Genomic DNA, 13,247 nt, shown 5'->3' with positions numbered 1-13,247 from the left:
CTACAGTGCTGATGTGAATAAAGCGTGCCCCCTAATCTGCATTATCAATGGCCCGCTTCCTGATATCTTGAGCTGACCTGGTCATGACTGTCTCTTGGATAAATACACTGACTGTTGCCAACATGTCTTGAAAGCCTTTAAAATAGGAACGAATCAGGTTCAGTGTAGCTTTTCCAGGGAGTGGCTAGGCTGATTCAAACCTCTTTTAAGCTAATGCTTGTGTAAAGGCACTGTATGTTGCTAGCATTTCTCTTAGGTTGGATTTAAATTAAAAACATCAGTTGGTCTCCTGATTTTCCTAGCAGCATACTTAAAAAAGAAAAAAAAAAAGAAAAAAAAAAAAGGAAAGTTAGCCTCCCTGCCCCAATCCCCAGAACATGCTTAGAGAAGAACTGTTTAGAGAGCAGGTTTTTATTTAATAAACAGTGATCAATTGAATTGATTAACCATGAACACATTACAGCAGTTTGTTGTTGCTGCTGCTGATAATTGCAGTTCATGTGCATGAGAATATTAAATGGCTGTTTGCAGGATCATTTTCATGCTCTTTTCATTTAACAGAATGGAGAAAACAACAACTGTTGACAGTGATTTTGGTTAAACTCAGGCGCTGCAGACTGTGCCCTCAGGATGCCTGTGCAATAACTCTATCAATTGTGGCCATTTACTCTGCACTTCCAGACATTTCTGCAAACCTTGCAGCTGTTTTTTTACTAATTTGCTTGGTAATTAGATCTTATCATGCTGGCTCCATGGCTTTACATAAACTCTAAGCATTTGGAGCTGCCATGTAAGACGTTTTAGAGTTGTCTGTGTCGGTTTGTGCTGCACTGGAAAGACTGAGGTGCTCTCTAACAGCAGTAGAAACAGGGAAGCAGCTGTAACAAATGAGTTCCTGCTGATTTAAGGTTTCCATAGAGGAAAGGAGTTCCTTCACTTAACAACTGGAAGTGAAGCGGCATTGATGGGTTTCAGCCTGCTAGATGCTGAGCAGAAACCAGGACCTCTGTTTCTACCCTCTCTTTTACCCTCCAAATACGCATCTTTGTTTTCAGTAGGAATTCAGGGCTTCAGTAAAAGTATTTTACTATTTTAGATGTCTCATTGATGATAAGGAGAAGAATATCATGATCCTGTAAGCTCAGAGTCAAGAGTTGGTATCAGTCATGCCCAAACAATACGAATGGAAAGACAGTGAGCCCCTTTGTGGTAGCAAGTCACCTTGGAATGGCTTTATGCAGTGGTATGTGTAGTACAGTTTGGGAACTGTGGATCTAGATGCTGCTACTGGTGGAATGACCTTACTGACACAGACCTATTGATCTCCAAGGAGAAAGTGCTCTGCCAGTGACTGCTCAGCTGGGCCCTGTTCAAAGGCCATAGCATCTTATGATCTTCCTGTATCAAAAGGAAAGGATAAATAATTTCTGTGCAAGCTAACAATTTGAAGTGAAACAGATTTGTTCCATGGCTAAAGACATGGGGGCCTTTAAGATCTCTTCCAGTTTGATCTCTCCAGTATGGTGAGGCTGTAGAAGTTTCCCTATGACACTACACTGGTCCAGCCACACCGAACCTCAGGGCGGTGCAGATGGGGAAAAAATACTTCAGTAACTGGATGCAAGCAACCTCAGAGCCTGATGCAGTGTTCACCATGTAGAGCAATTCGGCTTGCCAGTCCTGGGCTAACATGGCTAAACACTGATAAACCTCATGGTTGGGGCCATGTGTGCTTACTGAGATATAGCCATCTCCTAGCAGTGGCCCTGCAGTATTCAGCTCCTGGTGCAGTGTGAAATGGTTGCAGGTCAGAAGAGTGTCACATGTGCCCCTGGTGACTGGCAGCTAGCTATGAACCCAAAAGATTTTTATTTTCAGATCACATCTTTGGTTCTGCCAGTTCTGTGCTGTGCCAGGGAGAGGCAGAATATGGTTTTGTTTCAGGGTTGTTTTTTGCTGTCTGTAGATCACTTCAGTCACAATATGGTTTTCTGTTTCATACTTGGTGTGCTTTGCACTTCTCCCAGGAGTATGAGCTAGGCTGCTTGTGCTGCAGAAAAGCGTCTTTGCTCTTATGAATTGAGAGACGTACCTTGTAACATCGGTGAAGGTCCCGTAAATGGTAACATTGCAAGGTTTGAAGCTCTGGAGTTCCACCTAGTTATGGATGAAACTTGATTAACAGGACCCCGAAGAGAGCCTGAATGTAACAGATGTCAGAGTAACGTGTAATTCCTAAGCTTTTTTGTGTTTAAACAAATCATTACCAAATTTTGCAAGAAAATCTCATGAAGGGTGCAAAAATATCACGGGAAGAGGCAGCTTTTCCAGATGGGCTTTGAGGGCTTTGGTGCTTGTGTCTGACAGGTGATACTGGCAGATGTCATCGTAAAGATATTTTTGTCACTTGTAAAGGCCGTAGTAGTAATGCAATAGCTGTGAAGGTCTAAAGAGGTATGTGAGGTGATATCTACAGGGAGAAGGGATAAATTTTATTAGATAACTGATATAGTTGGGAAAAAACAGATATACTTTTGAGGACAGGAGCCCTACTTTCTGGAAGTTTTCTGGAGTTCTGGAAAGTTACAGCTCAAGGGCTATACAGGTCTTTTGGAATTCACCTTTGACTTTACAATGAGGCTTTCAAAAGGGTGCCATAGTTCTGGGCATTTTTTTGAGGCAGAACTCCTATACCCTTTGCTTAAATTGGTGCTTAAATTGGTACTCCAGTGGAGCTGATCTCTGAAGACTGACTAAGATCTGCCTGGGGCACAGTGGGAGAATGCCTTCGGGACCCTTAGGTCTGTTCCCTTCAGAGGAAGTTTTGCCCTGATTCCCTGCTTGCCACAAAGGATACTAGTAAAAATGGCAGACGTGGTTCCATTAGAAGCATTAGAAAAGTCTGCGCAGGTGATCTTTCCTCGTCCATTACTTCCAAAAAGTTTCTATAACATGTTATATGCAGTATCATCATCTCAGTGAAATCACAGCTATACCTTAGTTTGTACTTGTGCCAAAAATGATATTATGGGTCCTTGGGTGAATTCACTGAATTTACACTGTAAAATGTAGTAATTTCAGAGAAATCTGGACCAAATGAATCTGCTCTGCATACATTTGTGTTACAGACCTTGGTGTTTGCCAGCAGCCAATCCAATAATGCGTGCCCAGTATATATGCATTTTGTATCACATGGAGACCTTTCAGGCCCAGTGCAGTAGAAATCTAAATGTTTTTGCCACCTTAGATAAATGCAGTAACTGGAAAAATGAGTGTATACATAAATAGGTCTAGGTATATCAGGTATTTTAAGTTTCTTTCAGTAATAAACCCTTGGGAGAAGTTTAGCTTCAGTGTCAAGCTTTGATCCAAGAATATACAAAGTTTAGAAAAGTTTAGTTTGAAATCTTTAAATTAGTGCTACCATACCGAACAGATAAATCCTCCAACCCACTAATGGTTGATGTACTCATAAATTTCAGTGATGGTGGTGAAACAGGCACTGTAGGTAGATGGATCTCAGGACAACTGAACGATGACAGCAGCATATGCCGCTGGGATTTTAATAATAGCAGCAATAATAACAACAATAATACCTTTTTTTTTTTTTTTCTTTTAATTTAAATAAGTGGGTTCAAACATCTGGGGTATGTCTGTTTTGCAGAATACAGAGATAGCTATCCTGGCTCTGAACAAATGGGGTTGAAAGCTGGATGCAGTATGGTCAGACCTGACCAGGAAGCAAATGCTTTAATTTGGAGGTAATGCTGTGCTAATACAGGACAAGGGCTGCTGTCAGTGCTGTGTAGATATCTTGGGTCATTTAAAGTGACCTGGGACATGTGTATGGGCCTGGACACGTTCCTGTGGATATCGTTCTTGGGCCCAAGCCTGGCACTTTAATCAGCTGGGCACACATCTCCCCTTTGCCGCACAGTACAGGCTGCAGTGGGGAGGGTGCTCTTTTTCCCATTATATGGGAGCATGTAGGGAGAGAATTTACTCCTCCGGTTCTGAAAGCTCTGTGTGAACTTCAATATGACAGTGCCAATTTTAATCAAAGAAATGTACTGTGGATGTCACCTGCATTTTTATCCAGTTCTCTTTGACAGAAATAGAATTTAGAGTTCTGCTAGAGATAGAAAGGGGAGAAAAAACCACTCCTAGACTCCTTGCTGTTATTCTGCTACCATAATTACCTCTAAACATAATTATGGACAAGACAAATGACATTTTTAGCTCTGGTCTTTAAAGACAAGAGTTAATTTCAGGCTTTGACCAGAACTATGTTAATTAGCCTCTACTCACTCTCTTTGTATGGAATTACATCACCCAGGACTTAGCATAGGTTGCCTTTCCTGTATCTTTGAGTAATGAAAGGACACGGCATGGCAACCAAATCAAGGGCTGCTGCATTAACAAGGCCACTTTTCTGCCCATTTATCATCTATTAAAGGTGCACTAGTTTGTAAAGTAACACCACCTTCAGCAGGGCTGCCAAGAACGGCTCCTCATTTATTTTCTGCATGGTTTAAGTTGGAGTTAGACCCACCTTGTAGCTCAGAGGTGACAGCCAGTAAGAAAAAGTACACTAATTGAGACATCTCAAGGGAGAAATAGAAGAAAACTGAAAAGGTAATTAGAATGAGAGGGTTTCAAGCTGGGTAAGTAAAATCGAATGGAGGTGCATATTAGGGGCTGTTACAGATGGGAAAGAAAGTACTTGGAGAATAAAAAAAGAAAAATGAATATTAGAGAACAGAGAACCCTTTTCACACTTGAAGAATAGAGGAGAGAGATAAAAAATAATGTAACAGTGGAGATACAGGCTGGGGGAAAAAAAAGTGCTCCAGAAATATGAAGGACATATTTAAATGTAAGAGAGAAAGAATGAGGAAAAATAATAGAGAAGATCAATTACTAGAGCTGTAGCCAAGGAAGGAGAAACTGTCAAATGAATATTTCTGGAGCTGTGGAAAAGTCTTATTCCTTTGTAGGGGCTGTAGGGTGTGTTTGGTCTGTGTAGGAGGGGTTTCTTTTGGGGGCTACCTCAATATTTGAATTTGCTGCAGTGTCAGTAGCCCAAATGGAGTGTTGGTGTGAATGCCTGCCTGGGCAGAATTGTATTAATTAGGCTTTATTATTTGGCAGAGCTTACAGCTGATACCGGACCTTTTTCTACTGGTTGGAGTTTTAGCCCCTCAATGTTGCCTGTGTGTCTCTTTTTGCTTTAATATCAATAATAAGGGACATGTTAAGGTCCAATCCCAATTTTTCCCCTTTCAAGCCCTCCTTTACCTGCTGGAAAAGAATCACCTGGGTTACCCCCAGGTCATTTCCACCGCATACACAGGGAGGCTGAAGTTGCACTGCATTCCCTCAGGCAGATGCACACCCAATCCAAAGCAGTCACATGAAATGAAACACTTTCCTGGTTAAGAGTGGAAGATGGCCATGGCTTTCCATTGTGGTCACAGCTGATAAGGCAGGATTTCCCCTTTTGGCCCTTCTGGAGGCAGGAGGCTGGAAGTGAAGGTCATCTTCATGGGTAGGTAGGGGAAACGGAGCATGGCTTCCTCTGGCTGCAAGGCAGAAAGGTGGGACCCCAGAGCCAGAGCCATCGCAAGTGAATTATCCACCCTAAAACACCTGTGGTCTCAAGAGCCGGTGGGCTGGAAGGACCAAAGCATATCTGTGGATTGCAAGGTAGTGCTGCACAGAGGTATCTGAGCTAAGTCTAAACAAGAAAGTGGTGGTTGCACCCTCAAGTAGATCATTCAAGGGAAATTGATAGGAGTTATGTGTCTGGCTGTCTTTGTGGGGCTGGACCGGCAGTATTTGTTCTCATTAAAACTTGTTTGTACAATGTAATGTACAACAGCCAATACATTTAATGCTCTTCGTAGTTACTAAGTTGTATCCTTTAAAATAATGTTCACTTACTGTGGAAATGGAATTTCTGATCCAGGTACAGTATTTGTGGTTTTAATTGTTAGTCTTGCTACAGCATTCTTTCTATGCATTTTCTGTTAGATTTTTCAGCTTCACAGATAAAATTGTCAGAAAAGGATTTGTTGATTCATAGAAGTTGTACTCGCTTCTGCTGAGAACTTTGAAGCTGTTGATAACACACTGGCATTTTTTAGCCACTGAAAAGCACTTGATCAAAACCAATTTTCATGTTTTAGTTTTTTGGTATTTAAGAAAATTTGCCTAGAAAGTGGAAACTATACAAGCTTTAATTACATTTCAGAGCCTGATTCTGTTCTTCCTGAGAAATAACTAAAAGCACTTGAAAATTTGCAAAATTGAAAGGGAAGATAAAACATCCCAAAACTTTAGAAAGTAAACCCCTCACAGACATTGCAAAGAGAAAATTGATCAGCAGTTTAAAACAAAACAGAAAACCAGTCCATGAAGGTAGACATACCTTGGCTATTTCCTGTTATTATAAAAGCCTTTTGTATGGCAGGAGTGTGCATAAACAGGTTTGCAGTATTTGGTACTGGATGCTGTCCAAAGAAAGAAAAAGAAAATTTAGATCTTCACCCCAAATTAATTACCTTAGTTATGGAAATTTTCTGACCATATACTCTCAGGATAACAAATGAATGTGTACTTTTCTCTTGCAAGACGTAGTCAGCCTTCTGCATAAGGCAACCGTGGCAAGTTCAGTGGAAAATGACGGTGCTCTTAGTACTAGACTTGCAAAGATCACAAACTCACTCTAAGGACTTGAAAAACAAACAAAACCCTATGACAGAGAATATTCTTCTTCATTCATCATTTTAAACCCTGCCTCTAAAAGTGTTAAGAACAAATTATTTTCAATATGAATTAGCCCCAGGGGATTTGATAAAAGAGGCTTTTATTTTCCAGCTGGCTAATGAAATGTGGTCTGCAGAAGACCTTAGTGACTTGGATGGCCATTCTGAGACTTCCCCAGACTTTTCTGGTCCAAGGAACCAAACAACAAAGATGTGTCACAGGGCTGACTGAATATGGGAACTGGGTAGACAGAGCTCATTCATCAGCTCTGTAAGCCTGGAAAGCTCCTAGGGAAAGGTGGAAAACAAATTAATATCTCATCTCCAGGCTCCTGTAGGTTCTCTAGTACTGAGCTGTTCCAAATACAGAAAGCACCTTTCGTATTTGGGAGACATTTGTCTCGCTTCCACCCCAGACAGAGTAACACAGATAGTTTTCTCAAAAAGAGAACTAGTGAGCAGTTACAGTCTGTCTGTCTTAAGCAGATCCTATTTTACCAGAGCTAAATGAGCATTTACCAGAGCCTTCTGAAGCTGCTGTTGAAAATTTGGGATTTACAAAGTTGACCTTCCTTCCTTGGAAGGATATGCAGACCTTTTTTGTCACGTCCCTTAAGAAATGCCCTGTTCTATTCCTTGTGGACATTTCCTCCTAACACCAGCTGGTGATCTGCTTGCAAGCCGGAAGACTAATAGCTCTGAGGAAAGGCAGCAACCAGCAGGCCCATAAGTAACTGGTTTTCAAATGAAGGAGTCCTGAATGTAGGAATAGTTTTCTCTTATGTCATCAGTTTTGTTATTTACTTGCTTATGCTCTAGGGTGGTCCCTTGGATTATACGGCCAGTCCATGCATGGGATTCATTTGAATACACTTTCATTTCTTTCAGTATCAGTCCATGCAATTAAACCTCTACTTCCACTGTAGGTGGCCATAGTTATATACAGATATATTAAATTAGCTGTGTTATCGATGATGATCAATTCATGTGATTCCATCTTCAATAATCATTGCTTGGTTACACTCACAAAAAAACTGAAGTGGAGCAACATGTGACAGAATAGATCCAAAGTATTTCAAGATTCACTTGTGGTCCAATTTATATTTAATAATCGGGGAATTGCTAAACAAACTTATCTGTTCTTAGACTAGATGTCTGCCTGGCAGGGATTGCAACCCTGTCACCACACTGTCCCTGCTAACATTCACTTTGGGTGGAAGCTGTAAGCCACATTCCTCAAAAGTACCTTGTTTTTCCAGCTGCTTCTTGTTATCTTTCTGGCAAGAAATTTCATAAATTATTTCCCAATAGTTGAGTTCTGCTGTCTATTTGGGTTTTATTTCTTGTGTACAAATGTGTATGGAATATGTATAAAATGAGTATGTATGTTTATGTATTTATTTTCTCCGTGCTGTGATATTATTGTCTCTGTCAGCATCCAGGTCTAGGCAGACAAATGGAAAGCAGTGCCATTGAATATCCCCAAAAGCTTCACCCAAATGTTCTAAACAGGTGGGGAGAACAGATAACACATGCCCTCCCTGACTTCACTGCTGGAGGGGGATACATGCAATAGGAGTTTGCTGCCCTTCAGCAGATAATCTTGTGTTTTCTCATCACCTTGATGTTTTTTGAAATTCTGCTTGCCATTTTGAAAAGTTTAGCCTAAACGTCATCATTAACTGGGCTTTACAATCCAATAATAATTACTAATACTGGACACACTGCCTGTCAGCTTGTTTATTCCTAGATACCTGGCTGCCTTAGCTAGCTTTTCTGTGTCTGTCTTTTTCTTTTTTTTTCTTTTTTTTTTTTTCTTTAAGCAGTGGGAAAAACACCTGAATAATTCAGCAAGAACCTTTTACATTATGAAAAATATAATCAGCTGGCAATGGTGAGATATCTTATTTCTACAGGATGCTAACTCAAGTATTACAAGTCACTGCAAGATTAATGCCAAAACACAGTAGGTGTGGATACACATTTTCTTCATTGTTCAAGGCAGTCTCACCCTGCACGGAGAGCTGAGAAGGCAGTGTATTCCTCGCCATGCCTACCTAATGCCATTTAATAATTTAAATCCATTAATCGGTTAAGATGAAGACTTAGTGTTGCTTGACTCACCACCGCCAAACAGAGGGTTTTCCCAGGCTAAATAAAAGATCTTAAAATTTTGTCTTCTTGCAAGGGAACTATGAGTACCACAGCTTTCTTTGTAAGAGGCTTCAGTTTTTATGGGTGGGGTACTATGCCAAAAGTGCTTAAATAAACAATAATATCTGTACATCATAAGTAGATGTCTGAGAATATTAGCTGTTTATTTCACTGACGTACTCTGAAGAGTCTATGGGGGGCTCTTTCAAGAGTCAGGACCTCAATGTAATATACAAGCTTTGATTCTGATATTTCCCTTGATAACTGTGCTCTACCATATTGGGGTCGGAAGTCAGCAAAGGTTCATTGGCTGTTGTAATGCTCACTGTCACCAGTAATAAGTACAAAGGACTCGCTTTAAAAGCTGGCTTATAAAACTTTAAGGAAACTTGGATTGCTTAAGTGAACTTCCAAGGCTCTTCAGGGGCCAAGTGCACTTTGGTTGTCTACTTATATTAATTTCACAGAGTTTAAAGGGTCAAGCAATGCAGTTGGTGATGCTTATTAATTTATGAAACACAGACTCTTGCACTATCTTGCTTTGACCACTTAGCTCTCCTTTTAGAAAATTTAATATACATTAAAGCTTGCTAGACAAGGGCGCCCTAAAGGATTAAGCTCAAAGTTCACAGCTGGACTAAAAGGTTCAAAGACGTTGTATCTGCAACACTGATTTGATTCCAAGTGACGTTCAAACAATGGAACCAAACTGTAGATGTTTGAATGTGTAAGGAAACAGCAATTAGAGGAATACTATGGAATGGCAAAGGATTAGGATTTATTTTCCTTAAAATGGTAAACCTGATTACAGTCTTATTCTTTCTTTCATGGGGAGATGTATTTGATCACATCAGCTTTTGGGGTCAGTGGCTGTCAAAAACATATTTTGGTGTTACAATACAGCTTGCCGGGCTCTAAATGTTCGTGCAGTCCTAGTAAGTTTACAGAGTATATTTAATTGTTGTGGTGATGCTGAACTGAGTTCTGGGTAGGAAAATGTTAGCCAGAAGGGAAGAAGGAAGAGAGAAATGGATAGCTGCTGAAGTAACAGGATTAGGATTTAGAAACCTGACATAATCCTGTTCAGGGGTATTTCTGCATTCTGTTTACTTGCTTTTGAATTGCTTTGGTGTCTTGTCCAAGGGAGATAATTCCAGAAGTCATTCACACCCAGGCTGCAAATTTGATACTGCATTCAGGTGACAAATGGACTGTGATTGCAAAGCTACCCAGAAAATTGGAAATCAAATTGGCTGTGATGGTTGGTCTATGTGGTCTCCTTTTGGAATCAACAAGAGGGAGAAGTAAATGAAGGACAGGAAAATGAAGTGTGTCCTACTATACAGACGATGAGTTTATTTAGCTAGGGTTGGTAAAGGGGGAAGCAAATTTCACGTTATGTCAGCTCTGATTCCTGAAGCCTTAGGGAACACTCATCTTGAGGAAGCGGTTGTACTTCACTGGAAACTTGCTGTTCCAAGAGAGACTCTAAACGCTGTAGGGGAGTCCTGGTGGTGAAGACTGTTTACATTGCAGCTGGTCCCAAACAGCCTCAGATAAGATTGTGGGGCCCTGTGGTGCATCACATGCTGGGAGAAATTCTGTGGCTGGAGAGAATTCGTAGCTTTCATGAGTGAAAAAGGACAAAAATGTGGGGAGGCCGAACAGCTGGAAAGAATTTTGTGTGATCTGCGGCACTTTGTTTTCAGCCATAGAGCAGAACTCACATGCCCAGGACTTCAGCAACCTTACTTTTGCATTTTAAACCCTTTGGACAGAGAGAACAATGCAGAAAATCCCACAGGACACATGAGAAAGGGGGTTGTGCTGAATCCTTGTTATCATTTCTTTGCATTTATTTGGTAACAAAAAATATTTTTCTTATAGAATGACCTCTGAGATTTTATACTATGGGGTATTTGGTTTAAAATATACTGTAACCTTTTTTTTTTTTTTAATTGATCAGATCAGCCTTGAACACTCAAAGGAAAATCTGCCTGCTCTGAATATTGCCTGAGGATCTAGAAGGGTCTTTCTTGGAAACAGAAGAACAAGATGAAACAATCATCTGTAAAGCATGGTAAGAGAGAAAAAGAATAAAGGAATGAGTTATGTTTGACTTGTCTTCTTCCAAGAGACAATTTTTTTTGTTTTGCTTTGTTTTGTTTTTTTATATAGAGTAGATTTTAGATATGGGAGATGATGTGGGAGCTGCTCTGTACAATTTTAAGATGCAGATTTGTGGTGGCAGCTCTGCAGGCTCCGTAGCCTCTGCAGACCCATCTGTAGTCACGTGCACCTTGTGCCACATATAGGAGAGTCTGAGAGGATCTTGTCTTCCTCCTTACTGTCCTCCATTGGTTTTCATCAGAGAAAAAAGAGAGAGAAAGATCTAAGAGATGAACTGGAGCTGAGCTGACCATAGACTTTGTCCGAAGACTAGGTATATTTGGAGGTATAACTGCCTTCCTGGTGTTTCCACTAATGCTGATTGCTCTGGTATGTCAAGGAGCCCTGAAACACTATTTTTGCATTAATTCTTTTAGGAACTGAAAAGCTGGTTGTCTGAGACCAGAAATGAATGACTGCCAGGGGTTCTTATGCTGCTCGATGCATTTCCAGTGTCTTGCCAGAAGAACTTTCAAAACACAGGCAAGTTTTCTTCTGCTTGGCTAACTTGTAAACTAATTTTTATTTTTTTTTTAATTTTGGCAACTTGATTTGCAGTAAGACTGCATCATTTTGCCACTTGAGTTGTAAGAGAAACTTTCCTAATGACAGGTGTCAATCAAGTAAATCTTTGTTATCTTCCGCCTGAGCAGAGGCAACACTAAAATTTCAACTGTGTCATTAATAAACAAGGAGCCAATGGATGTGAAAGCAATGGAAAACTCTGTGATCACTTACTCTGAAAGGGATGATTGTCAGTCACACCTCGATGGCATCTGCTTGCAGATATAATGAAGAAAGATTATCATTGCTGTAAGTGACTGCAGTGACTCTGGTCAGCAAATAATAAAGATATTGTTGCAGAGATCAGACCTGCCTCCCAGGTGCTAACAGTGTTAAGTAATATCTCAGTGGTATTTTGGGTCCTCATTTATGCGACTGCAATAGAAAACCAGAAGAAAAGCACCCTTCTCTTTTGTGACATTGTCCTGGTTTCAGCTGGGATAGAGTTAGTTTTCTTCTTAGTAGCTGGTGCAGTGCTGTGTTTTGGCTCTGATGTGAGAACAGTGTTGATAGGACACTGATGATTTTAGTTGTTGCTGGGTGATGTTTATACTAAATCAAGGACTTTTTGGTTTCTTGAGCTGGAGGGGCACGGGAAATTGGGCGAGGACACAGCCAGGACAGGTGATCCAAACTAGCCGAAGAGGTATTCCATACTATATGATGTCATGCTGAGTATATAAACTGGGGGAATAAGAAGGAAGGGGGAGACACCCAGCATTATGGCATTTGTCTTCCCGAGTACCCGTTACACGTGATGGAGCCGGCTTTCCTGGGGATGGCCGAACACCTGCCTGCCCATGGGAAGTGGTGAATGAATTCCTTGCTTTGCTTTGCTTGCTTGCGCGGCTTTTGCTTTACCTATTAAATTGTTCTTATCTCAACCCTTGAGTTTTGCATTCCTTTCCGATTCTCCTCCCCATCCCTCTGGGTGAGGGGGAGTGAGCAAGCGGCTGCTTGGTACTTGGTTGCCAGCCAGGGTTAAACCACGACAGACATAATTAATTTCATGCCAGTTGCTGAACTTCTAAACTGAAAACTCAGTTAGTTATGACCAAAGTCACCTTATTTGTGCACCGATGTCTCAGAGAAGAAGCAGTGAAAGATCTTTAAAGCAAGGAACTTGGTCTGGTATTGATACACCTACATAAAATGTCAGCTATATGTACGTTTCCTCCAGTGCCTCTTTTGGATCCTGATGAGAAGCAGGGGGAGAGTGATGCTAGCCATGAGTGTAGGGCATTAGTTATGTCCTGTGGAAATGTAGAAATAAAATATTCTTTTAGTATTCCAGCTCTTCCTGGGGTGCTAGCTGCTGTTGGGAATTGTGCAGGGTACACAGAATCCTTCCGTGTCTGTCCTTTCTCACCTTAATTTGTAGCTTCAATTAAAGCTGTTTGAAAGGAGCTCAGATCTATGCCCCCTTATAGAAGGGGACAAATGTGAATAATGAAATGGACAAATGGACCAGCCCAGTTCTATTGGAGGGGAGCTGAAGTGAGAAGCAAGGAGACTTCGAGACCTGCTTCTCTTTTACAGATCCAGTCAAGCATCCCAAAGGCTGCCTCATTTAGCTGGCACCTGCCCCTGGTT

At 40.9% G+C, this 13,247-nt stretch overlaps 1 long non-coding RNA gene across 1 annotated transcript in view; it reads left to right on the top strand.

The window, feature by feature from the left end:
- LOC114013568 (uncharacterized) overlaps positions 1–11,564 on the top strand; it is a 73,310-nt gene extending 61,746 nt beyond the window's left edge. The window contains exons 4-5 of the long non-coding RNA XR_003556614.2: positions 10,888–11,001; positions 11,468–11,564. This is a non-coding gene — a long non-coding RNA (uncharacterized LOC114013568). The remainder of the gene's footprint in view (positions 1–10,887; positions 11,002–11,467) is intronic.
- The last annotated feature ends 1,683 nt before the right edge of the window (positions 11,565–13,247 follow it).

Source organism: Falco peregrinus, chromosome 1 (assembly GCF_023634155.1).
Source record: "Falco peregrinus isolate bFalPer1 chromosome 1, bFalPer1.pri, whole genome shotgun sequence".
In the NCBI taxonomy this organism is placed as follows: Eukaryota; Metazoa; Chordata; class Aves; order Falconiformes; family Falconidae; genus Falco; species Falco peregrinus.
Note: the sequence above shows the minus strand (reverse complement) of the source record. Positions and strands in the feature narration are given on the sequence as shown.